This window comes from Phyllobates terribilis, unplaced genomic scaffold, assembly GCF_046119375.1.
Source record: "Phyllobates terribilis strain yellow unplaced genomic scaffold, ASM4611937v1 Scaffold_9__5_contigs__length_417890890, whole genome shotgun sequence".
NCBI lineage: Eukaryota > Metazoa > Chordata > Amphibia > Anura > Dendrobatidae > Phyllobates > Phyllobates terribilis.
In genome coordinates, this window is record NW_027362769.1 from 114188295 (window position 1) to 114213476 (window position 25182).

The following is a 25182-nucleotide window of genomic DNA, read 5'->3' on the forward strand; positions in this document are numbered from 1 at the left end:
GGTGTCGGACCCCCACTAATCAGATATTGATGACCTATACTAATGATAGGCCATCAATGTTAAAGAACGGGGCAAGCCCTTTAATAATTACTTTGTATCCATCAAAAATTGATACATTACAGGTGATCTACATGTGATCCATTTTTGTGCACCCCTAGATTTGAATGGGCAAGTCTCATCCAAAAAACTAGTGACTAGTGTATACTGTTTTTTTTCCTTATTTTTTTCACACGGATTCTTGGTCCGTATGATAAACTCTCACCTGAAGAGCCCTATTTAATAACATTGATCCCTGTTCTACCTGAATCACAGATAGCGCATGTAAGTAAAATAAGCTCATCTAAACGAGCCATGATGTTGGCTATAAGTCTTTTTTTTTTTTTTTTTGGGGTCAGTGTTTGTGTTTCTCTTTTTGGTTTATTATTTTTTTTAACAAATGCCACATACTGTATGTTTGGCTCTTTTTTTTTAACCTGCTTATGGTGTTTCTCTATCATAGGCCTATATCGTTTTTCCTTGCCTGGATTAAAAAAAAGCAACGTGTTTTAGTGTATAAACAGTGTGATTGACTATGTGGTTTTTGTAGCAATTTTTTTTTTAAATCGCAAATCATGTGATTACTGTGTGTGCCCAGGAGCCGTCTTATAAAGGTACAGAGAGGGGGTTGGCAGGAAACTGCTCTGCATCTTCTGTCATCCTCTCGGTGGCTCCCCTATGCTCTAACGCTGGACTTCATATTTAATCATTAATTTCACCATATACAGTGGATATAAAATGTCTGCACACCCCTGTTAGAATGCCAAATTTTTGTAATGTCAAAAAATCCTACCAAAAAGAATCAATTTCATAACTTTTCCCACCTTGAACGTCATCTGTACAGTTCAATTGAAACATAAGCTGAAATCTGTTTGTGTGGAAAAAGAAAAATGAATTTAAGTAATGTGGTTGCATAAATATGCACACCCTTAAACTTAATACATTGTTGAAGTCCCCTTTGAATTTATGACAGCATTCAGTCTTTTCAGTAGGCGTCTATCAGCATGGCACATCTAGAACCGGCAATCTTTGCCCACTCTTTCTTGCAGTAGCTCCAAATATGTCAGATTGCGAGGACATCTCCTGTGTACAGCGTCCTGTTCAGGTCACCCTCTGAATTTCAATTAGACTCAGGTCTGGACTCTGGTTGGGCCATTTCAAAATTTTGAACTTCGGCCGAAACCATTCTTTTGTTGATTTGGAGGTCATTTAGGGTTATTGTCATGCTGAAAAGAGAAATTATTCTTCATATTCAGCTTTTAGTAGAGGCTTAAGATTCTGTTGCAAAATTGACCGATATTTGGAACTATTCATAATTCCTTCTACCATCACCAAAGGTCCAGTCCCAGCTGTCCAAAAATAGCCCCAAAGCATAATGCTGCATCCACCATGCTGCACTGTGGGTGTGGTTTTCTTTTGCTAATATGAATTGTTGGCTCTGCACCAAACATACCTTTAGGAATTATGGCTAAAATAGTTCAACCTTTGTCTCATTAGACAATTACACATTTCCCACATGCTTTTGTCAGACTTGATGTAGGTTTTGGCAAAACAGATCAGGGCCTGAATGTTTGTCACCATACCCCACAGGCCAGACATATGAAGAATACGGGAGATTGTTGTCACATGCAGTACACAACCAGTACTTGCCATAAATTCCTGCCGCTTCATTAATGTTGCTGTAGGTCTATTAACAGCCTATGGGACCAATTTACTTTTTGTCTTTTCATCAAATTTTGAGGTGCATCCAGTTCTAGGTAATCCATTAACATATTGCCTGTTGGCAAATAGAACCCCCAACTAAAGCTCTATAAAACTTAACTTTTAATAATTAAATCCTTATTATAGTAGTAATTTATATTAAAATTCCAATATAGGCGCAGGTAGTGAGGACTATCAGGATTATTCAATTGGCATAACTGTGTATCCAATAGCCATCCTATCTATTTCCATTATCATATGCTTGTGGCCGCGGACCACTTATTGCACTATTCCCTACCTGTCCTATTTTATACTAAAATTATAGCCTCCCCGACATGTTTCTCTTAACCGGCGTCATCAGGGGATAGAAGCTAAATGACCTAAATTCCCTCTTAGCATCTCTGGAGTGTGGGAGGAAACCAGAAAACCTGGAGAAAATCCACTCAAACACAGGAAGAACATACAAACTCCTGGCAGATGTTGTCCTTGGTGGGATTTGAACCCAGGACCCCAGCGATGCTTAGCTATAGTAATCCCAGAGAGAATTAGTAGAATGGTAGTTCTCATGCCCTCAACTGCACTATTCAGACATGGATCCCTGTCGGGTCTAATTGAATCACCTCTGATCAGAAAGTTATCACCTATCCTCTTGGTACTTGATGACCTCTAAAGATGGGAAAAAGACCTCATTCAGACGTCCATTTTTCTCATCTACTAGAAAAACGGACCGATTATTTTGATCAGTCTTTCATCAGAGTTTTGTCTGAATGTCGTCAGTTTTTCTCGTGCGTGGGGGAAAAAAAAAGTTTCTCCTCCTATGTGACAGTACATGAAAGTCGGACCACGCTTTTTTTTTTCTACAGGTAAATTGAAGCAACATTGATACATGTTTTTAAGACTTCCTATTGTTTTGTCTCTATGACAGTTGATGCTTTTTCATTTGATATGCATTGTAAGGATAAAACAAATAGTTTAATGTGGATTTTTCCTTTAAAGGCAACTAATATAACCGATACTGAACTGTCATATTATAGTCGTGGTGTCCATTATATAAAAAATACTAAAATTAAAGGGATTATACCCAGTATGGAAGTTATTTTATATACACACGTGGTCAAAATTGTTGGTACCCCTCGTTTAATGAAAGAAAAACCCACAATGGTCACAGAAATAACTTGAATCTGACAAAAGTAATAATAAATTAAAAATCTATGAAAATGAACAAATGAAAGTCAGACATTGCTTTTCTGCTTCCATAGAATTAAAAAAAAAAATTAAACTCATGAAATAGTCCTGGACAGAAATGATGGTTCTTCTTAACTTTAATATTTTGTTGAACAACCTTTTGAGGCAATCAAACGATTCCTGTAACTGTCAATGAGACTTCTGCACCCCTCGACAGGTATTTTGGCCCACTCCTCATGAGCAAATTGCTCCAGTTGTCTCGTGTTTGAAGGTTGCCTTTTCCAGACGGCATGTTTCAGCTCTTTCCAAAGATGCTCAATAGGATTTAGGTCAGGGCTCATGGAAGGCCACTTCAGAATAGTCCAATGTTTTCCTCTTGGGTGTTTTTAGCTGTGTGTTTTGGGTTATTATCCTGTTGCAAGACCCATGACCTGCGACTGTGACCAAGCTTTCTGATACTGGGCCGCACATTTCTCTCTAGAATCCCTTGATAGTCTTGAGATTTCATTGTACCCTTCACAGATTCAAAACACCCTGTGCCAGATGCAGCAAAGCAACCCCAGAACATAACCGAGCCTCCTCCATGTTTCACAGTAGGGACAGTGTTCTTTTCTTGATATGCTTAATTTTTCCATCTGTGAACATAGAGCTGATGTGCCTTGCCAAAAGCTTCCATTTTTGTCTCATCTGTCCATAGGACATTCTCACAGAAGCTTTGTGGCTTGTCAACATGTAGTTTGGCAAATTCCAGTCTGGCTTTTTTATGATTTTTTTTTTTTCAACTATGGTGTTCTCATTGGTCATCTCCCATGAAGTCCTCTTTGGATCAAATGACGACGGATGGTGCGATCTGACACTGATGTTCCTTGAGCTTGAAGTTCACCTTTAATCTCTTTAGAAGTTATCCTGGGCTCTTTTGTTACCATTCGTATTATCCGTCTCTTTGATTTGTCATCAATTTTCCTCCTGCGGCCACGTCCCGGGAGGTTGGCTACAGTCCCATGGATCTTAAATTTCTGAATAATATGTGCAACTGTAGTCACAGGAACATCAAGCTGCTTGGAGATGATCTTATAACCTTTACCTTTAACATGCTTGTCTATAATTTTCTTTCTAATCTCCTGAGACAACTCTTTCCTTTGCTTCCTCTGGTCCATGTTGAGTGTGGTACACACCATGTCACAAAACAGCACAATGAGAATCTGTAGCCCTATATACAGGCCCACTGACTGATTACAAGATTGTAGACACCTGTGATGCTAATTAGTGGACACAACTTGATTTAACATGTCCCTTTTGTCACATTATTTTCAGGGGTACCATCATTTCTGTCCAGGCCTATTTCATGAGTTTAATTTTTTTTTTAAATTCTGTGGAAGCAGGGTTGAAAAGCAATGACTGACTTTCATTTGTTCATTTTCACAGATTTTTAATTTATTATTACTTTTGTCAGATTCAAGTTATTTCTGTGACCATTGTGCTTTTTTCTTTCATTAAACGAGGTGTACCAACGATTTTGACCACGTGTGTAGATAGGATAGGGGATAACTTTCCAACCGTTGGGACCCTCACTGATCCTGAGATCCGGGGCTCTGAAGAGTGCCATGTGAACTGGGCGTTGGCCGATCATGTGCACTGACGCTCTATTCATTTTTAATGAAATACTTTACTGCTGCGCTCAGTTTCCGCACTCCCATAAGAATGAATGGAGCGGAGGTGCGCATGACGGACTATCACTCCATTCACATGGGGCTTTTTAAAGCCCCGGTTCTTGGAATATGTGGAGCGTACAGAGGTTGGACACCCAACGATCGGGAAGTTATAAGGGATAACGTCCAAACTTGGCACAACTGAAGTCCCTTGTAAAAAGAAGAAAAAATCAGCTTACTATTGTAGTCGTCAGTACCAGAATACGATAGTGGATGCATAGAAAAAAATACTGGGCCAGCAACCCAGCTGTGGAACCACAAAAAACGAAAAGAGAAAAAAAAATTTTTCCCAGCATTTGCAAAAAATTCATAAAAGGTAGAAAATTTATTTACATCATATCAAATAAAATGTCACAAATATGACATTAATAAACAAAAAATTAGAAAAGAAAAAAGGGGGGAACAAACACCTTACACTTTTCGGACAAACACGTCCTTAGTCATAGGTATGATGTCATATTTGTGACATATTTTACTTGATAAGATCTAAATAAACTTTCTACCTTTTTATTAATTTTTGCGGTGCAGGAAATGTATTTATCTTTTTTTAAAAGCACTTGTATCATTGGAAAATGAATGGAAAAATTTTACTTTTTTTTCCCTCCCTATCCCAGGTCTGCATAGTGACATGTAATTGGCAGTGTTACCAGAGTCACATTGAACATCGTGTTCGTGGATTTTCAGTAGATGAATAGGTATGTATAGAATTATTTCTATCTGTTTATCGTTTTGTTTGATACAATTGCACTCCTGCACTGCGATAATTTTTAAAACTTTTAGAATTAGTATAACCCCTTTTTCTGAGAGTAAATTTTGCACGGATGCTGAGAAGTAATCACAGTGTATACATTGTAAGCATCCTTATCATAATAATGCACAAGACACGCAACAAAACAATTGTCCTGTTCACTTCTGCATCCCGACTTTCTAATTGGTGTGAGTGTAACTTTTTTTTCAGCTGTATTGCAAAGTGTAGATTTTACTGAAATGTTTGCAGGCCATTCTCACTATATGTAGTGTATAATTGTAAAGGGGCCTTCAAGGTCTTTTCACTTCAGAGACCGGGCTTTTGTTTTTAACGGAAACAGACAGGTATGGTGGATCCATCTTAAATGGATTCCAAAAAATCCTGTCTGATCCCATTGACTTAAAATGGGGTTTTTCAAGATTCTGGTCCTATTGACGTTTATGTGAACAGAATCTTACTTGGTTTTAGTTTCTTTTGTTTGATAATGAACCTGCACTGACGTCCTGTTGAGCTTGTATTGGGCTTGTGCTTTTACGCTACAGCCAATCTGAAAAGGCAAATCTTTAGTATTGGAATTACAGAGCAATAAACTGAGCTGATGGTGTTCAAGAGTAACTGTATGGCTGGCAGCCCTGCATTGTGTCCCCTTTTCCCTCCATGCAGGGACGCCGGCTTACTCACCGCCCCAGCCCCGTGACGTCCTCCCCAGCTCGTTCCCTGCTTCCTGCTCTGTACTGAGTCCATGGCGGCGCGCCTAGTGTGTGCATGCTCCCCTGCTCTTAAAGGGACTGTAAAGGCGCATATGGTAAATGCCCTCAGCCTGTTGCTGAGAGGCATTTAGTATAATGATGCACCTGCTGGATGGCTCTCGGCCTACTGCTGGGAGTCATCCTGTACAAAAGACTCCCACTCCCTTATGGACTCGCCGAAGCAACAGATTTCATTAGTATATGGTCTCCCCTACTAGTGAGTTGTTCGGTCCTCTGGTCCCTGTGTGGCCATTGTCCTGAACCTGAATCTCTGGTCCGTGTGTGGCCAGTGCCTTAACATTGTCCCCTGGTTCTGGTGCTGCCTGTATCTGAACGTTTCCCTATCTGAATCTCTGTAACCGTTCTACAGTGATCTTGAACTGAACTTATTATTCAGAATGGAGCCCTAGTCTGTGTCAGCCATTCTGATTCCTGGGGTCAGCAGCTGCAGTACAGGCATCTGCCTAGGAGTGGGACCTGGCGGCTACCTGCAGCCCAGCCTATCTCCACCATCTGGAGCTGTGGTGAACACCAGGTAGCCACTTAGTTACGCCCCTTCCTAAGCAGACCCGGCCCTGTGGCACAGTTGTTCCACTCATCCATATGTGCTACCGTTGGGCGTAACAGTACCATAGACTCTTTCTAGGCGCTGTAGATAAGATCGAGCCACAAATTACAGCCCTGACCTAGTGGAGACAAACCATCCATACAGAAGGAAGAATAGTAAAGTACTGTATTTTTCGGACCATAAGACGCACCAGGGTTTTAGGAGGAAAATAATAAAAAAAAAAAAAAAGAAAAAAATTGAAGCAAAAAATGTGGTCAAATATTTAAGAACACGTCTGCTGACACTGTTATGGGGGAGATCTGCTCCTGGAGGGCCTCAGGTTGTACAACACTCTTGTTTGCGGATAGCAGTTTTGCACAACCTGTGTTCCTCTGAAGCTGTTGCCAAACTACATCTCCCATCATCCCAACCTGTCCAAGCATGATGGGAGTTGTAGTTTTTCAACAGCTGCAGTGCAATTTAAAAAAAAAAGAGGCTCATACAAATCGGGATGACAGAACCTGTCAAAAAAGAACCTTCTTTTTTTAAATTTCGCGCTAGCGCCGCCCCTGCTGTGCGCACATTCATTTCCTGGCGGTCTCAAGCTAAATGGTGGCTGCGCATGTGCAGATTGAGATCTCTGCTCAATGATGAGCCGAGATCTTGATCTGCACATGCGCCGCCAGCGAGGCCATTTTGCTGGTGACCGCCGCCGGCTTCCTGCAGAGACGACCCTGCCTCCTGTGACCTTGCTCCACCACCGCTGCCCTTACTACCCCTCCCCCATACTCCACAGCGAACCAGGTGATCTACATTTGGGGGGAAAAAGTGCGTCTTATAATCCAAAAATACGGTATTATCTTTAATGAATGACATATAATTGGGTTATTAGGCTAGGTTCACACTTGCGTCACAAGTTCTGTCAGTTTTACAGAGAAAACAAATGCGCAGAATGCTGCAATTTTTTTTTTTTGTACATCATCTGAACGGAAACCAAACACACCTCTTTATAGTTCAGTTATTTAACCCATATATTAATCACCCTAAAGCAAAAAAAAAAGAGCCAGAATTGCAGTTTCAGATTCTGTAACCTCCCCCCAAAAATATCATACAATAAAAAGCAATCAATACATCATTATATCTTTATGCACACCAATTGATACCAGTAAAAAGGAAATTATACCAAGAAAAAGGATAGATCACAACGCAATAAAATTCTATATGCATATAGGAAATGATGTAACAAACCACATTTTTTAACAAAGTCCTGCACTTTTGTAACTATGAAAACTATGCAAGTTTGGTATTACTGTACTCGTGCTGAATCATGTTAGGTAACTTTTATTGCACACTGAAAACCATAAGAACAAATTGCCACAAACAATAGTGGAATTTAGTTTTATTTATTTTTTTTACCACACTTAGAATTTTTTTTTCTTTTTCAGTACATTATATAGTTAAGTGAATGGTGTCATCCAAAACTACAACCTGTCCCATGGAATTAAGCTTCCAACAAAAAATAAAAAGCTGTGGCTCTTGGAAGAAGGAAAGAAAAAAAAATTGACCCAGTAAGGAAGTGGGTAACAGTTGTCCCCGAAAGTGGACAACCTCTCCCCTTTAAACACGGTCCTCAGCCCCTCTATACGATAGTATATCAATATCGTGAGACCGGAGAACCCCTTTAACTACATAATTTATTTACAATTCTATTAGGGGAATTGCTCATTCCCTAATGTTTATCTATATAAGAGGGACACAAGAAATAGTAGAATGTGTTTGAGATGGGTGTAATTTCATTTGGATGATAAATATATGATGACGTAGGTTTCATATATATTCTTTTTTTCCTTCCTATAAATGTAACAATTAAAAGATTATCATTTTCAGATTTATAGGCCTGGCTTACTAACATATCCACTTGTAAAACCCATGATTTCAGGTTTGCTAAAAATACTTGTGGAGCAGGAAACTCATCTTGTCACCAAACATTCCCATACTTTTATGAAGCTACATTGTGTGTATATATAATATATATATATATATATATATATATATATATATATATATATATATATATATATATATATATATATATATATATATATATATATATATATATATATATATATATATATATATATATATATATATTTAACAAAAAAAAAAAAGCAAAAAGGGTGCGTCCTGCCACTGATCTGCAACGCTGCAAACTAAATACAGACAGTAATGGAGAAAAACAAACATTCTGCGCTCAAGAAACAAAGCTCGATATGTAATGAATGGTGTAAAGTATGGCAGGGTATTGTGGTTTGGCCCTTGCAGCAATATACTGCACACAGCTGGTCTATAGGCTGTCTACAGACTGTTACATTTTCAGCAGTTATTGAGCTCTGCCAACTGAATGCTGGTTGCTTAAAAAAAAAAAAAAAATCCTATGAAAACGACACAGTTTGAGAAAAGTTGAAATGATCATTTACCCTTTCCCAGCTTTGCAGTGTACGTTGCAGCTGGTTGGTGGATAGTGTAATGTGCCATGATAGTACGGCACATTTATAGTGCCGGCTAGTGATGAGCAAACTTGCTCAGATAAGGGGTTAACCGAGCATACTTGGTTAGCAACAAAGCATCTTCAGCGTGCTCGTATATTATCTTCGAGTCCCCGCATCTGCATTATTTGCGGCTGTTAGACAGCCTCAACACATTTGAGGATTCCCTAACAAACAAGCAATCCCTGCACGTGTTGAGGCTGTCTAAAAGCCGCAAGTCATACAGACGTAGGGACTCGAACATAATATACGAGCACGCCGAAGATACTGAGCATGCAGTTAACCCCTTATCTGAGCATGTTTGCTCATCACTAGCCGGCACTATAAGTGTGCCCGCTTTATTACTTTAGAGGGCCATCCGACACCTCTGTGTAACAGCCGAGCTCTGCTCTGATCCCAGGCGTTTAATGCTGACCACGTACAATGCTGACTGGGTGCACAGAGGGATGAAGGTTCGTTTGTCGATTCACCCCCTTCCACGGACATTACATGGCAATCTGAGACCTAAATATGGCAGGACCTAAAAGGCTGCTTCTTAGTTTTACAATAAGGGCTCGCGCAGACGACCGTAGTTTTGTTCCCAGTGCGATCCATTGAAACATTGGATTGCACTTGGACCAATGTTATTCAACAGGACCCAATAGTCCGAGGAATAAAATAGCAGCGTGCATGATTTGCCTTCGATTTCGGATTGCACTCTCCCATTCATTTCTGTGGGTCCGTGGAAAACATTGGACCACATTCGGATGATATCTGAATGTTTTCCAATTTTCATTGACAGACTGAATGGAGAAGATAATACATTTTTTTTTTTTTTTTATAAATTCTCCACAATCGAGATAAATGAGATACACTGATGCTTCTCTAAACAAAGTCTGATCAGTTTGATGAGCGTAATTGGACAATTTTCTTGGATGGAGAACGTACGGTTGTCTGTACCTGCCCGAACTGACATAATATACTAAATAGAATCATCTGACTGCCAATTTAATACATTTCTTTATGTTCAACCCACTATTTTGACTTAGAAAAAAGATAAAAAATAAATAAAAATTCCTCCCCTCCCCTCCATAAGTCCTTCTGTGCTCATATAAAAAATATATCCAGAGTTGCCATTGTTGCGTACATGATGACTTGAACAATGAAATTATCACTTTTTTTTATCCCACACGAAGAACACCATGTGAAAAATAAAAAATCCAATGCAAAGTTGCTATTTTTCCTTTCCCCCGTGAAAGCACCACACGAGGGGATCCGCCCATCAAGGACATTAACCTACTGAATATAAGGACGGAATTTCTCCTCCGCATTGGTTGGTTTCCTGTCCTTGAGGGGAAGCTGTATCTGAAGAATCTGGTGCAAAAGGGAAGAATGCTTACCAAGGCCCGCTTGCTTGGAAGAATGCCTCCTTGCTTGTAGCACCGGTGTCTGGTCCTGGAGGTGCCTCCGCAGGTCCAGGCTTAATCAGTGAAGTCAGAAGCTGAATGTGGATCTGATTCTTCTTCCTCTTCATCCTCTGATGGAGGTACAAGGGATAGACCATGCTTTCCTGTAGAAGACACACAGATTGGTCAAAGCTGTAAGGGCTACCATGGTCATCATAGATGCTAAAACCCCAAAATCAGTATAGAATATTTTCTTCGGAGGGTTAGCGCAAAAGAAGAGCCATATATTTCAATAAATGAGAAAATTCAAGCTCTCATTGAAACGGAATAGAAAAAAACAGAAAAGAAAGGTTCACTACCCTAGTTTTCAAAGAGAATGTACCTCTTTGAAGAGGAGGAGACAGCCCCGTTTGATGAAGTTCCAAAGATAGATGAAGCAGTGGCCAAATCATTCAGAAAATCTACGTTGCCCTTCGAAAACATGGGTGTCCTGAAAGATCCACTGGATTCTAGGCTGATGGATACCTAAGACATACCTGGGAATCCTCAGCGGGAGCTCTGAAACTGGCTATCTAGGCGAGCTGTACAGCCAGATCTATGATGATCTGAATGAAACAGCTGGAGGGTCTGCTAAGGGATAATGTTCAGAAAGATAATAAACTGGCCAATCTACCGTTGATACAAGGGGCAGCCGCCTTTTTTGCAGATGCCTTAGCAGACTCGGTGAGATTGGAGGCCAGGTCAGCGGGTCTCTCTAATACTGCTCATAGGGCGCTATGGCTCAAATTTTTGGCCAGAAGATGTCCAGTCTGATTCCAAGTTATGTTCCATCCCGTTTGATTGAGAGTATTTGTTTGGTCAAGTTCTCGATGACATCCTGGATAAAGCTGGTGATGGGATTTCCCAGTTTGTCCATCTTTCTATCTCTGAGTATTAAAGGTCCTTTCAGACGAGAAGGTACGGCCGGAAAAGACCTCCCAGGGATCAAGAAAAATGGGAAGACAAAAGTGGAGAAAATAGAGGTTTCATATTTGGGACTCCCTCCTCAGGGGAAGAAAGTCTGCCAAGTGATGCTATTCCCTGAGTATGGAAAAGGCTTTCCCTCTTCCTCCCTGCCTGGGCAAGAATTTCATACAATGGCTGGATTCTAGGGATAATGAATCAGACCTGAGGTTAGAATTTCGGGCTGTTCCTCTGCGAACATTTGCAGTAATATTCCCCAGAACTCTTGGGTGGAACAGTTAGTCCTGGAAGCAGAAGTTTTGGATCTAGTTCAGAAATAGGTTCTCATAAAAGTAACAGTGGAAGAGGAAAAAGGGGAAAAGAATCCCATTTTAATCTTGATAAGATTCAGAACAATCATAAATTTGCAGTAGCTGAACAAATTCTTGATATATCGACCCTTCAAATGGAGACCATTAAATTGGTTATAAAACTTCTGTTTCCAGATAGTTTCATGAGTCTGCTTGACCTGAAAGATGCATACTATCATGTACCGATCCATTCGAGAGACCAGAAATTCCTAAGGGTAGTCCATATACATAAACAAACAGGTCAGGAATTTTCAGATCAATGCTCAAAACACAAGAAGAGAAATTCATCCAACATGAAAACTTCTAGCAGTGAAACATGCGGTGGAGAAGTTTCTTGCATCTCACCAAAGCAGCTACGTGCGTGTCCTGTCGGACAATCAAACAATGGTGGCTTACATCAACCTGATTGCTGTAACGGAGGAAATTTTCCAGATGACAGAAAAGCATCTCTTGGGTTAACCCATTAACAGTGTTGCACATAAAAGAAAAAGAGAACAGGGCAGACTTCCTAATCCGCAATCATCTAAGACAGGAGGAATGGGCCCTAAATCTGATAGTTGTTCAGCAAATAGTAGGCCTTTGGGGCCTTCTAAGTATAGACTTGTAAGTAAACAGGCAGAACAGGAAGGTAAAAAAATATCTGCTCTCTAAATCCCAGGGAAAAACCTAATGCAGTAGATGCCTTATAGATTGCATGATACTTCAATCCAACCTATGCCTTTCCTCCAGTAATGATGATCCCAACAGTACTAAGGAAGATCAAGGAGGACCAGTCAAGGATAATCCTGATAGCCCCATTCTGGCCCAAAATACTGTGGTTTTCATGGATGAGGCTGATCTTGATTAGTGTTGAGCGAATTTGTTTGGCATTTCAAATTCGTATTCGGGGTTCCGGCTTGTTAGCTCCAAAAAATCGGCTCCACCCACGAACATCCCTGATTTGCCACACTGCCACGCAGATAACCTGCGTGACAGCGTGGCAAATCAGGGATGTTCGTGGGTGGAGCCATTTTTTTTGGGCGCAAACAAGCCAGAATGCCGAACAAAATCGCTAAACACTAATCTTGATCTCCGATTCATGGGTCTTACCAGAGATCCTGGATTTTCTCATCCAGAGTCTAGTCTAAAAGGTCACTGTTAACCCAGAGAGGGTTTTCTCAAAGTTTAGTATCCACTTTACTTAAGAGCAGGAAACCGGTAACAGCAAAAATATATGGTAGGACCTGATAAAAGTTCTTGTTTAGTTAAGGGGAAAGTCTGGGTGAGGAAACTCCGAGTAAATCTATCCTAGAGTTTCTCCATAAAGCATTAGAGATTAGGCTATCCACTAGCACTCTTATAGTGCAGATCTTGGGCCTTCGGGGCGTTGTATAACTGTGACCTGGCAGGAAATAGATGGATAACTAGATTTATTAAAGCATGTGAAAGGTCTAGGCCAATCCCTAGTCTGAAGATTCCTCCTTGGGATCAAACTTGATGCTGGAGGCGTTAACCAACCTCTCCTTCAAACCGTTACAGGTTTCATCTGTTAAAAATCTTACCTTAAAGGCGATAAATCTGGTAGTTGTGACTTCAGCCCGTGGAGTCAGTGATATCCAGGGCCTTATCATTTAATTCACACCCCCCCCCCCCCCTTTACACAGATATTGGAAGATAGGGTTATTCTAAGACCAGATCCAGCTTACCTTCCAAAAGTAGCCATGAAATTTCATAGGAGTCAGGAGATTATTCTTCCTTCCTTTTGTACTAATCCTAGGAACCCAAACGAAGAAATATTCCACACACTGGATGTTAGGAGGTCTTTAATTACATGTCAGTAATAAAACAATTCCACCGTCTCATGCTGCACATAACACATCTGCATCTCTGGCTGCTATGGGCATAAAAGGGGACAAACTTATGGTGTGGCACCCATGCTCCCCTGACCTCAACCCCATTGAGAACCTCTGGAGCATCATCAAAAGGAGTGTCTATGATGGCGGGAGGCAGTTCACATCTAAGCAACAGCTCTGGGAGGGCATTCTGTCCTCATGCAAAACAATTGAAGCAGAAACCATCCAAAACCTGACAAATTCAATGGACGAGAGAGTTCAGAAGCTCCTTTCGAACAAGGGGTCCTATGTGAAAATGTAACATCACCTAGAATAAAGTTTTGAGTTGAAAACTGTTTCATTTCAGTTTGTAATAACCTGCTAATGCTTACAATTTCAAAAATGACCATTTTTTTGTTCTTTATTAAAATGAAAAGGTTGAAAACTCTGCTGTGCTTAATAATTTGGAACATGCATTTTGAGTGCAGTTTGAGTTTTTTATTTTTTTAAAAATATACTGTTATCATAGGCAGTTTGTACAAAAACCTTTTAATTGTACTCTAATAGTTATTTGACTGGAAAATTACAATGACTGCAATTCATATAGGTAATTTGGGAAAATCTGAGATATTATTTGCATAATAATTTGGAACACAGTGTAGATCGGTTAGGGAAGCCATTAGGGTTAGCCTACTCATCTGGTGGTGTATCAGTCCCAGAGAGCATAAAAGCTCATTCTACTCGAGCTGTTGCAACTTCTTGGGCAGAGAAAGCGGAGGTGTCTATCGACCATATATGTAAGGCAGCAACATGGTCCTCTCCTCCTCTCCTTCAACCTTCTTTAAGCACTATAGGCATAGGTGGTCAGATGAAGCCTATCGTGCTTAAAAAAGGTTGAAGGACCACTGCTTAAAGAACCTTTCTCCCAAAGGATAGGTTCTTCAAGCAGTGGTCTTCTCTCTAAAGTGGATTTTGTTTTTCTGTAAATCGCTTGTGTGGTGCTGTCATGGGGGAAAGGAAAAGAGAAAATTACTTACCAGTAATGGGATTTTCTAAAACCTATGACAGCACCCTTGTATCCTCCCCTGTCACTGATATTGGTGTGCACTAATAGAATGTTATTTGTATACAGTAGTCTAGATGATGCTGTAGCTCATTGTCTGGTGATGGTATGTACCTATAACTGTCTGGAGGTCCTCTCCTGCTCTGTAACCTAACTGATGTGGGGAAGAGGTTCTGCCCTTTTATTCAGTAGGTTCCTGTCCTTGATGGACGGATCCCCTCTTTGATATGGTGCTGTCATGGGCTCTGGAAAATTCCATTACCTGTAAGTAATTTTGTCTTTTTTTTTGTCATTCCCTCTTCCAAAAACTCAATAAAAGAGGAATTGAAAAAATAGTGCGTACTCTAAAATGGTACCAATAAAAAAAACAAGTCTCCACAAAGCTATTGATAAAAAGATAAGATGTTATGGGTCTTTGAATTCAGAGACACAGAAAAAAAATATATTTTCCAAAATCTTTCTTTTGCATAAAGGTGAAAATAAAAATAAAATCATAAATTTGGTAACAATGACATGATCACAACCTGAATGTTATTCTGTCATTTCTACCATCAAGCAGACCTTGTAATAACAAGAAAAAAAAAACAAGACTGTGTTTATTTTGTCACACACAAAAAATAATAAAGGTCATATAATACTCTATATACTCCACATTTTTGTGGGACAAGTTTAAAATTAAAACTTATCCTACCAAAAACTTAAGACTGCCTTTAGAGGATGGCACTGACTTCTGTCTTGTAAAGGGGATCCTGTGCAAAGGAAACCTCCCATTGGCTATGTGCACACAATGTTTTTAAACTCCAGTTAACACAAGTTTTCAGTAAGCTCATACGGGTCTTTGGTGTTGTTTTTTTTCAGTCTTTATGGTTTTGGCCACCATCATTTTTTTTAAGGATTTTTTTCCATGATTTTTGTGAAATCTTTTTTACTTTTGTTTTCCGGTTTGTTTTTTCACTCTATTGAACAGTGAATTGTTTTTTTTTGTTTCTTCCAAGCTTCTTTTGAGCTTTCCCATTGTCTTGTTAGTAAAGTACGGAGTGTCTTCAAAACTGAAAAAGCCAGAAGAATGGTCAGGTCACTTCTTTTAACTAGGTTAGAAACCTGAAGTGGTTAAAGGGTATCTGTCAGCAGGTTTTTGCTATTTAATGTGAGAGCAACATAATGTAGGGGCAGAGAGCCTGATTCCAGGGATGTGCCACTTATTATGATGTGTTCTGTAGTTTCAATACAGTCCGTGTTTTATCAGCAGGAGATTATCACTAGAGGAAGAGGTGTCTTGTGCAAACCAGTCCAGCTAATGTGTAACCCCGCCCCCACCACTGATTGGCAGCTTGAGCAGTGTACACAGGAAGCTGCCAATCAGTGGTGTGGGAGGGGTTATACAGAGCTCCGCATTCTGAGCTCTGCTACGTTTACATAGGAGAAAACGGGAATTTTATCAACACTGTACCAGGAAGTTCAGTAATTGACTCATCACTGGAATCACGGTCTCTACCACTACATCATGTTACTTTCAGATTTTATATAGCAAAAACCTGCTGACGTATTCCCTTTTAAAATACATTCAAAAGCCCGAACTTGTGCACAGCAAGTAATTTTTACATAGACATACATATGTTGTTTCCTTTGACCGTTTTTTGATAGTTTTTTTCAGGCAGTTTCTGCGGTGGAATCCGCCTGAAAAAGACAGTGTGCACATAGGGTATATAAAAGTCATGGGCTAACTGGGCACATGGACTGAGTTTTTTTTTTTTGTGTGTTTTAAATTACCAGCTTATTTTCCATTTTTTTTGCCATTTATAATCTCTTAAATCTATGCATGGTAATAATCAAAATGGGAGGTGAGAAGAGCGACATGCTTTGGGACTAATAATCCTTATATTTATAATATTGAGGAGTCATTGGGGAACGTGAGCCTTGTACTTGTCCACAATGGCCGTGGGATGCAGTGACCGGGCTAACCTCGGTTGCCTCCCGTTTGCTAGACTTGGAGAAGACAACAATATCATATGTGCACCCCTATCTGCAAAGGACGAGATTAGGGTTTGGCTGAGAAAACTTCTCTCTTCTTCACTTCTTACCTTGAATACATGACTCCGCAGCCTGATCACTTGCTTTATGGGGTTATTGCTTCTAGGCACAGATACGAAAAACAAATACCATATACACCGCAGTAAGACATAAGATGTCAGCTAGCGGAGGAGTGTCACAAAAAATGGAGGTTTGATACAGTGTATCATGCAAGACAATAAGGACTTGTACTTTGATGCTCCACACCCTTTTTGTCTACTAGTAATAATAACCTCTTAATGTTAATCTGCTCTCTTGGGATATGTAAGGCGAGGGTGTATACAAGTCATACAGCTCCCACTTATAATTATGTCTAAGATCTATCATTCACTGGGTCACCGTCTTTACATGTATGACGTCATATATATAAAGCAGTTGCTAGAATGCAGATTAATCCATAAAAGTGTTTGTGAGCGGGCGTAACCTAATTGGCGGAAGCCTTTAATTTATTGTTTTCCATATTCTGCATAGAGCAAAGTTGGAACTGAACGACATTCAGCAATTAAATATTAGAAATTAGACTTCTTATCGGTAGATTTTGCAATACCAAAAAGGTAAATTTATTACAAATCTATTTATTATTGCTTATTTATTACTGTAAAAACTCCTTTTAAAGAGAAAAAAAAAGACACCCATATTGTTTTTAAGTTGAATTTATACTTCCTCCTCAAAAGCAAAGAAATGAATAAAAAACAAGTTTTTTTTCTGCAGTGTGTTGCATCTGATATTTAGACGTTTTTGGTCATTGTGTTTGTTTTAACCATATATATTACAGTTGTGCTCAAAAGTTTACATACCCCGGCAGAATTTTTGCTTTCTTGGCCTTGTTTCAGAAAATATGAATGATAACAAAAAAACTTTTTCCCCACTCATGGTTATTGGTTGGATGAAGCCATTTATTGTCAAACTACTGTGTTTTCTCTTTTTAAATCTTAATCACAACCAAAAACATCCAAATGACCCTGATCAAAAGTTCTCATACCCTGGTGATTTTGGCCTGAATGCACAGAAATTGACACAAATGGGTTTGAATGGCTACTAAAGGTAACATCCTCACCTGTGACCTGTTTGCTTGTAATCAGGGTGGGTGCATAAAAGCTACAGTCTATATATACATACACACAGTCATATATATATTAGTGTGTGTCTATGTATATATAGACTGTATATAAAAGAAGTGATAGTTGTTTCTCCTAAAAGCGGGCAGCTCATGGATTACATCTGTGTGCTGTCCATTTTGTTCAGATCTATGCACTTGAATGGACCATGTAAGACCATGTGAAAAGACCTGTCGGCTATAATGTATCTGGATGCTCGATCCAGGCAGCACTTGTACTTGAAAATCTGACTTGAATGGCGCCATGAGACCCCCGCACCCATCGGACAGAAGTTGGCCCAATCAGCCAGAAGTCTAATATGTTTGGGGGCCTCACAACTCTTTCCCGACAAATGATATCAGGTCAGAGAAGAATCTGGTTTGTTGGACTTCCAATGGCCGATCCACTTCTCATCCAGGAGACCCCTCTGTCAGTGGCTCTCTCATAGAGCCAACACTTAGCTGAGCTGAACGTTCATATGTATGGGGGGATCGGGGGAGATGGCTGTTCGTTGTGTTTACACTCAGCAGCTGCAATCCACAGCAGTCCTGTGCCACTGTGGTTTTTTCACGATTTCCCTGCACAATCACCCAATTTTAGAGGGAACAAACTATTTGCTTGCAAAATGAATTGTGCAGGGGAACAGTGGCAAGATTGCAGCGTCACAAGGCTACTGCAGTTTACGGCCACTCTGTGTGTGAACGCAGCCTTAGGCTAAGTGCCTATGATGCAGAAATGCTCCGGATTTTTCTTAAGCATTTCTGCATCTCCCTGGCAGAAAAAACGCATGCGGATTGTACATGCGGATTTTACATGCGTTTTTTCAGCCAGGGACAAGCGTTTGTCACACGTTTTTCACATGCGATTTTAGCATCACTTGGAAAAGTGCTTGACAACTTGATCACACAATTTTTTTACAGCTACTATGGTACCCGGGTCTGGAGGAGAGTCTCCTCTTCTCCAGACCCAGGTACCATCTGCACATTAAATCGCTTAATATCCGCATGTGCAGATGTAGTCATGCAGATATTAAGCGATTCAATGTAAGTCAGTGACGGCGAAAAAGCCGCAATTACGCTAAATAATTGGTAGTTCTGTGGATTTTTCCGCAATGATAATCCGCAGCGGAAGTTTCCGCAGCATGTGCACAGCAAATGCGGATTATCATTGGGGAACATGGCAGACCTTCTACCAAGCGTTTTTTAAGCGTTTCTGCAGCGGAATTGCCACTGCGGAAAAGCTTAAAAAACGCATAGTGGGCACGCAGCCTTACCGTTATCAATAGGGTAAATTGTGTAGGACACACCCTATCAGAAAGGGCTTGTTCACATCCCGTTCTTTTCTGCTTTTAGCATCTATGCTGTGAGATCTCCTTATGTACAGGCAAATCTTCATTGTCAAAAAGAGTCCCAAGAAATTGTCTTCTCTGGTTCCACGTGTCTATTTATTTTTATTTTTTGCAGTATATTGAGAAAAATTGGGATATTGGATAGTGTAGACAGACTACACTTTAACACCAAGCAGAACCCAGTAAAACAATGTTTGTTAGAGGATAACTTGTTTTTTTAATAATCCTTTATCCATAGGAAAAGGGGATAAGTTGCTGATACCTGCGGGTCCTACCGCTGAGGCGCCCCAGTTATCCTGAGATCAGGGTGTTGGCTCTGCAGCCCAATGCTTAATGAAGCAGAGGTGCACATTCTCAGTTATCAACTCCATTCATTGTCTATGGGACTGCAAGAGTGACCAGTCCCTATGTATGTCATCCGTCACAGGCATCCATTAATAAATATTGAGCCTTTTAATACCTTTTCATAGCACATTATGTAACCAAAGGCCATTATAGACCCAATAGTTACTGTTGGGCATCTGCCACAATCGCCACTTAAAAGGATTTTCCCACAAATAAAAGTATATTTTAATCAATAGATCTTTGAATAATAAGTTAATAACTTCCACAATTGGATGTGTTTGAAAATTAATGTCCCTGTGCTGAGATAATCTTATAAATGTTCCCCTGCTGTGTACTGTGTAATGGCTGTGTCTGACCGTGCAGGAACATGGTCTGATCATACCACAGCTCCTGGGCAGGAAGAGAGGCAAAAGAAAGTATACAGACTGGACAGCATTGGATCACAGATTATTCTTTTTATGAGTAAAACATTTCCCTGCTTGTTTTTAAGCAATATTTTACCTCAAAGAAAGAATCAGCTGTGATCCCGTGCTGTAATGTCTGTACACTCTTTTCCTTCCTCCCCTGCCCAGGAGCTGTGGTATGATCAGACCATGTTCCTGCACGGTTAGACACAGCCATTACACAGTACACAGCAGGGGCACATTTATAAGATTATCTCAGCACAGGAACATTTTATTTAAACACATCCAATTGGGAAACTTATTATTATGCCAAGATCTATTGATTAAAATATACTTTAATAAACCCTTTTTAAGTGAATACATTAAGTAGAGGCATGATGTGATCCGGCCACAAATCACTGATCAGTTAGCGGCAGACCATGTCGTCTTTTTTTTACTTCTTAATTTATTTGCAGGAGAAATAACAGAAGAACGGCACAACACACAGTTCTAAGAAAAGATCCTTGAGAATTGTTAAATAGGAAAGAGTCAGTAAGGACCTATGTAAAGAAATTTACACTCCACCTTCTTATAGTTCTAGAATTCATTTTAACTTAGACTTTCGTTTTCACGGCCCTTTAATTGTTCTTCTGTTATGTAGTAAGGAAAGAGTCTAGCTACATAAGTACAGTTACCAAGTGGTAAAATTAAATTGATGGATTTTTTTTCAGATGCAATTATTTTTCTCAGCAGCTTAAATCACTTGTTGTATTGTAAATTGATCTTTGGGGAACAACCATGGAAATTGTTACATTGTAGCCGGTCCCATAATGGAAATGTTTAAACCATAGGTTATTAAAGAAGTAGCACTAATGATTTATAGTGTATCATCACTTGAGTCTGACTGCTGGGGATCCCCCCCCTTATATTAAGAATATCATAAAGACTGGCCACACACATTAGACTTATGTCGGCCAAACCTGCCAATATCAGCGAGTCCGGACAGCGGCTAAATGATTCCCTGGAGAGATTTTGGTCAGGCATGTCCGATTTCGGACTGCTGATCGCACTGTTCTCCCTGAGCTAAGCTGCCGGCCGACATGTCGGTGATTTTCTCATAAAGCATGCTGTAGCGCTCGGCTGATCGAGTGCTCCTGTGAATGAGCGTTTCAGCTGATATGGCTATCAGCCGAGCGATCTTTCGGCCGACAGCCATCTAATATGTATGGACGGACTTAAAGGGAACTTGTCTGCAAAATAGAATTGCTGACCTGCAGCCATAGTGCTAATTTGCAGGTAAATACAGTTTTAAACATGTGCGGCTGCAGCGAAAAAATCAAGTTACATTCTCCCTGCAGTCTCTCGCTTATAGTCATTACATAATGAGTGTGCTATAATCGCTCTTCTTGATTGACATACTGCTCAGAAAACATGCTTTGGGGGAGGGGAGAGAGGGCAGAGGAGTGATTACAGCACGTTAGCTCTATATAAAGGGCTGACTGTTCACAGCCTCAGCACCACCATGATGACTGGAAGCAAGCGGCTACAGGGAGAATATAACTTCATTGTCTCCCTGCAGCTGCTCATCCAATTAGATGCCTGTACATATTTTAAACAGTATTTGTCTGCAGATTATAACTATGGTTTCATGTAAAACAGCTATTTTTTTTCTGACAGGTTCCCTTTAACTTATTCATAGTAGGCTATACTTTTTAATAAAAAAAATATATTTTTAGTGCCATAAAAAGAAGAGGCTTTCAGACTTTAACCTGTTTAAAGGAGTTTTATAAAGTATGCTGTCCTGCACTTTGCAGTCTCTAGCATTTTGTCTTGCAGTTCTCAAGATCGATGGTGGCCATGATGGCTGGACCCACAGCGATCGGAAAGTTATCCCCTATCCATTGCAGGGGGATAAATTTTAAACTTGAAAACTGTTAGAACCTTGCTGTTAGGTTTTTTTTTCCTTTGCTGGTCACATGACCTTGTTGGCCTATTTAATCCTGCTCCGCCCTTCTGGCTTTGCTGGACTTCATTGTATATCTACTTTCTAGCTAGCCTGTGCTCTGTATCTAACTCTGTTAGTTTGCTTGGTCTACGGACCTCTAGGTTCTATCTATTTTGTTTGTTCGTCTGTCTGCTGCTATTTCTGTTAGGAGGTGTCCCATATTCCTCCCAGTCCTTAGTACTTGTAGGGATTCCCTCCCCAAATCTATAGGTCTCCGTACAGACTAGATTAGGACTTTAGCAGGTCTGATCGCAGGATCAGGTTCCCTGTTACATCGTAGGGATTCAGCTGAGTCTTATAGTAGGGACAGATCTCCTCTCTTTCCTTAGCTTTGGTAGCAGAACATAACAGTAAGTCCAGCCTGTAAATTCTCTAAGGAAAGATTTTTTTTTGTTCCATCATGGTGTCGGTTCAGGATTTGGCTAAACACCTGCAGGGACTCTCTCTGGAAGTGGCCGAGCTCCGTCAGCACGTGAGTAACTGTCCTGGAGCATATTTCTTGGAGCCTAAGGTATGTTTGCCGGATTTATTTTTTGGTGAACATCGAGAATTTTTTTCATTTAAAAATGCTTGCTTATTGTATTTTCGTTTGAGACCCAAGTCCTCTGGGGATGAATCCCAGCGCGTAGGGTTCATAATGTCACTTTTGCGTAAAGAGCCTCAGGAGTGGGCCTTTTCTTTGCAACCTAGTGATACATGCTTCAGATCAGTGGATAGTTTTTTTTCTGCTTTAGGACTATTATATGATGATCCTGACCGTGTGGCATCAGCTGAGACTGAGTTGAGACGTTTAAAACAAGGATCAGGTAATATGGAAAAATATTGTACACATTTTCGTCGTTGGTCCACTCAAACAGGGTGGAACGATTCTGCTCTGAAAAGTCTATTTCTTGCTGGGCTCAGTGAAAAGGTTAAAGACCTGCTAATTGCTTATCCTACACCTGAGGATTTGCAACAGGCTATGCAATTAGCTATACGGGTGGACAGAAGACTGCGTGCTAGGGTTAATGAGAGCAAATCCTCTGCTATGTCAGTTTCTGGTTATGATAATGTGTGTACTAACAGTGGTGAACCGATGGAGATTGGATCGGTGGCACCTCGCTCTCAAGAAAAACACCGTCGTTTTTCAGAAGGCTTGTGTTTCTATTGTGGAAAATCTGGTCATTTGATTAAAGGCTGTGAGCTTCGTATGAAGAAAGAAAAAAAAATGGTCAGTCACGCCCGTATTGCCTGTTTAAATTCCAAGGGTATATTTTTAGCTGCTTCCATGATTGCTCAGGAAAAATTAATGGAATTTCGGGTGTTTGTTGATTGCGGGTCTACACTGAATGTTATTGATGGGGGATTCGTGGAAAAACTCAATTTAAAACCTGAACCTTTATCATCCCCCATTGCTGTGGTTTCTGTGGATGGCTCCCCTTTGAAGAATATTACTCTCAAGGTCAGTGAATTTCCTCTCACTATTAATGGTGTTCACCATGAGAAATTGGATTTGGTAGTGTTGAATAACTTGCCTTCTCCAGTAATATTGGGTTTGCCCTGGTTAAAATTTCACAATCCTGTACTGGATTGGTCTACCAGTGAAATTAAATCCTGGAGCCATAAATGTTATGACAAGTGTTGTAACGGGCGTATTGCAGCTTTGGATAGGGGAGAATTGCCTGTTCCTATTCAGGATTTTTGGAGAGTTTTTTCTGAGAAAGAATCGCAGGTTTTGCCTCCCCATAGAGACTATGATTGTTCTATTGAATTTGTCCCTGGAGCGACTCTTCCTAAAAGTCGTTTATTTAACCTTACTATTCCTGAGAGGAAGGCTTTGGAGGAATACATACAGACAAGTTTGGCCGCCGGTCACATTAGGCCCTCTAAGTCTCCTGTGGCGGTTGGATTTTTTTTTGTAAAAAAAAAGGACGGCGGTTTACGTCCTTGTCTGGATTTTCGTGAGATTAACAAAATTACGGTACGCAATCCTTACCCACTGCCATTGATTCCTGATCTGTTTAACCAGTTATTGGGGGCCAAGTGGTTCTCTAAAATTGACCTTAAGGGGGCATACAATCTGTTGCGCATGAAGGAGGGTGATGAATGGAAGACTGCTTTTAACACTCCTGTGGGTCATTTTGAGAATCTGGTTATGCCTTTTGGTCTTACTAATGCTCCTGCATTTTTTCAGAATCTGATTAATGACATCCTTAGACCTTTGATCGGTAAAAATGTGGTTGTGTATTTGGATGACATTTTGATTTATTCGCCAGATCTGGAGTCTCATTGGCGGAGCGTGCGTGAGGTATTACAGTTATTAATGGACAATTCGCTTTTTGCTAAGCTGGAGAAATGTGAGTTCGCTGTACAGAGAATTAGTTTTTTGGGCTACATTATCTCCAGCAAAGGTTTTGAGATGGATCCGGTTAAGGTTCAGGCTGTGCAGGAATGGCCTAGGCCTATTGGTTTGAAATCAATACAGAGGTTTTTGGGTTTCGCCAATTACTATAGAAAATTCATAAAAATTTTTTCTAGTATTGTCAAACCTCTGACTGATCTCACCAGGAAAGGTGCTGATGCGGTTCAGTGGTCTTCTGAGGCCATTGAAGCTTTTGTGTATCTCAAGGAGAGGTTCACCTCTGCTCCCATCCTTATGCAGCCTGATGTTACTAGGCCGTTTTTGGTTGAGGTTGATGCTTCCTCTGTGGGGGTTGGCGCAGTATTGTCTCAGGATAACGGGGATGGATTACATCCCTGTGCATTTTTTTCAAAAAAATTTTCGGAGACTGAATTGAATTACGATATTGGTAATCGGGAATTATTGGCTATTAAACTCGCATTTGAACACTGGCGCCACTTCTTGGAAGGTGCGGAATTTCCCGTTCAGGTTCTTACGGATCATAAAAATCTGATATATCTTGACGCTGCCAAGCGCCTGAATGCCCGTCAGGCTAGGTGGGCACTGTTTTTCTCGCGGTTTAATTTCTCCGTTACTTACATCCCTGGTACTAAGAATGTTAAGGCGGATGCCTTGTCTCGCAGTTTTTCTCCCATAGTCGGTGCTGAGAAAGAGGAAAACATTTTACAAGAAGGTGTTGTGATAGCTGCTTTAGACTCCGTTTTGGAAGATGAGATTCTTAAAGCTCAGGAGAATGCCCC

The 25182-nt window shown here is 40.3% G+C and overlaps 1 protein-coding gene across 2 annotated transcripts in view; it reads left to right on the forward strand.

The window, feature by feature from the left end:
• The window catches only part of TLK1 (tousled like kinase 1), a 374214-nt gene that overhangs the window by 89065 nt on the left and 259967 nt on the right, over positions 1-25182 (forward strand). For both annotated transcript variants that reach the window (XM_073646967.1, XM_073646966.1), the window contains exon 2: positions 5246-5326. The gene's annotated coding sequence lies outside the window, so the exon portion shown is untranslated. The remainder of the gene's footprint in view (positions 1-5245; positions 5327-25182) is intronic.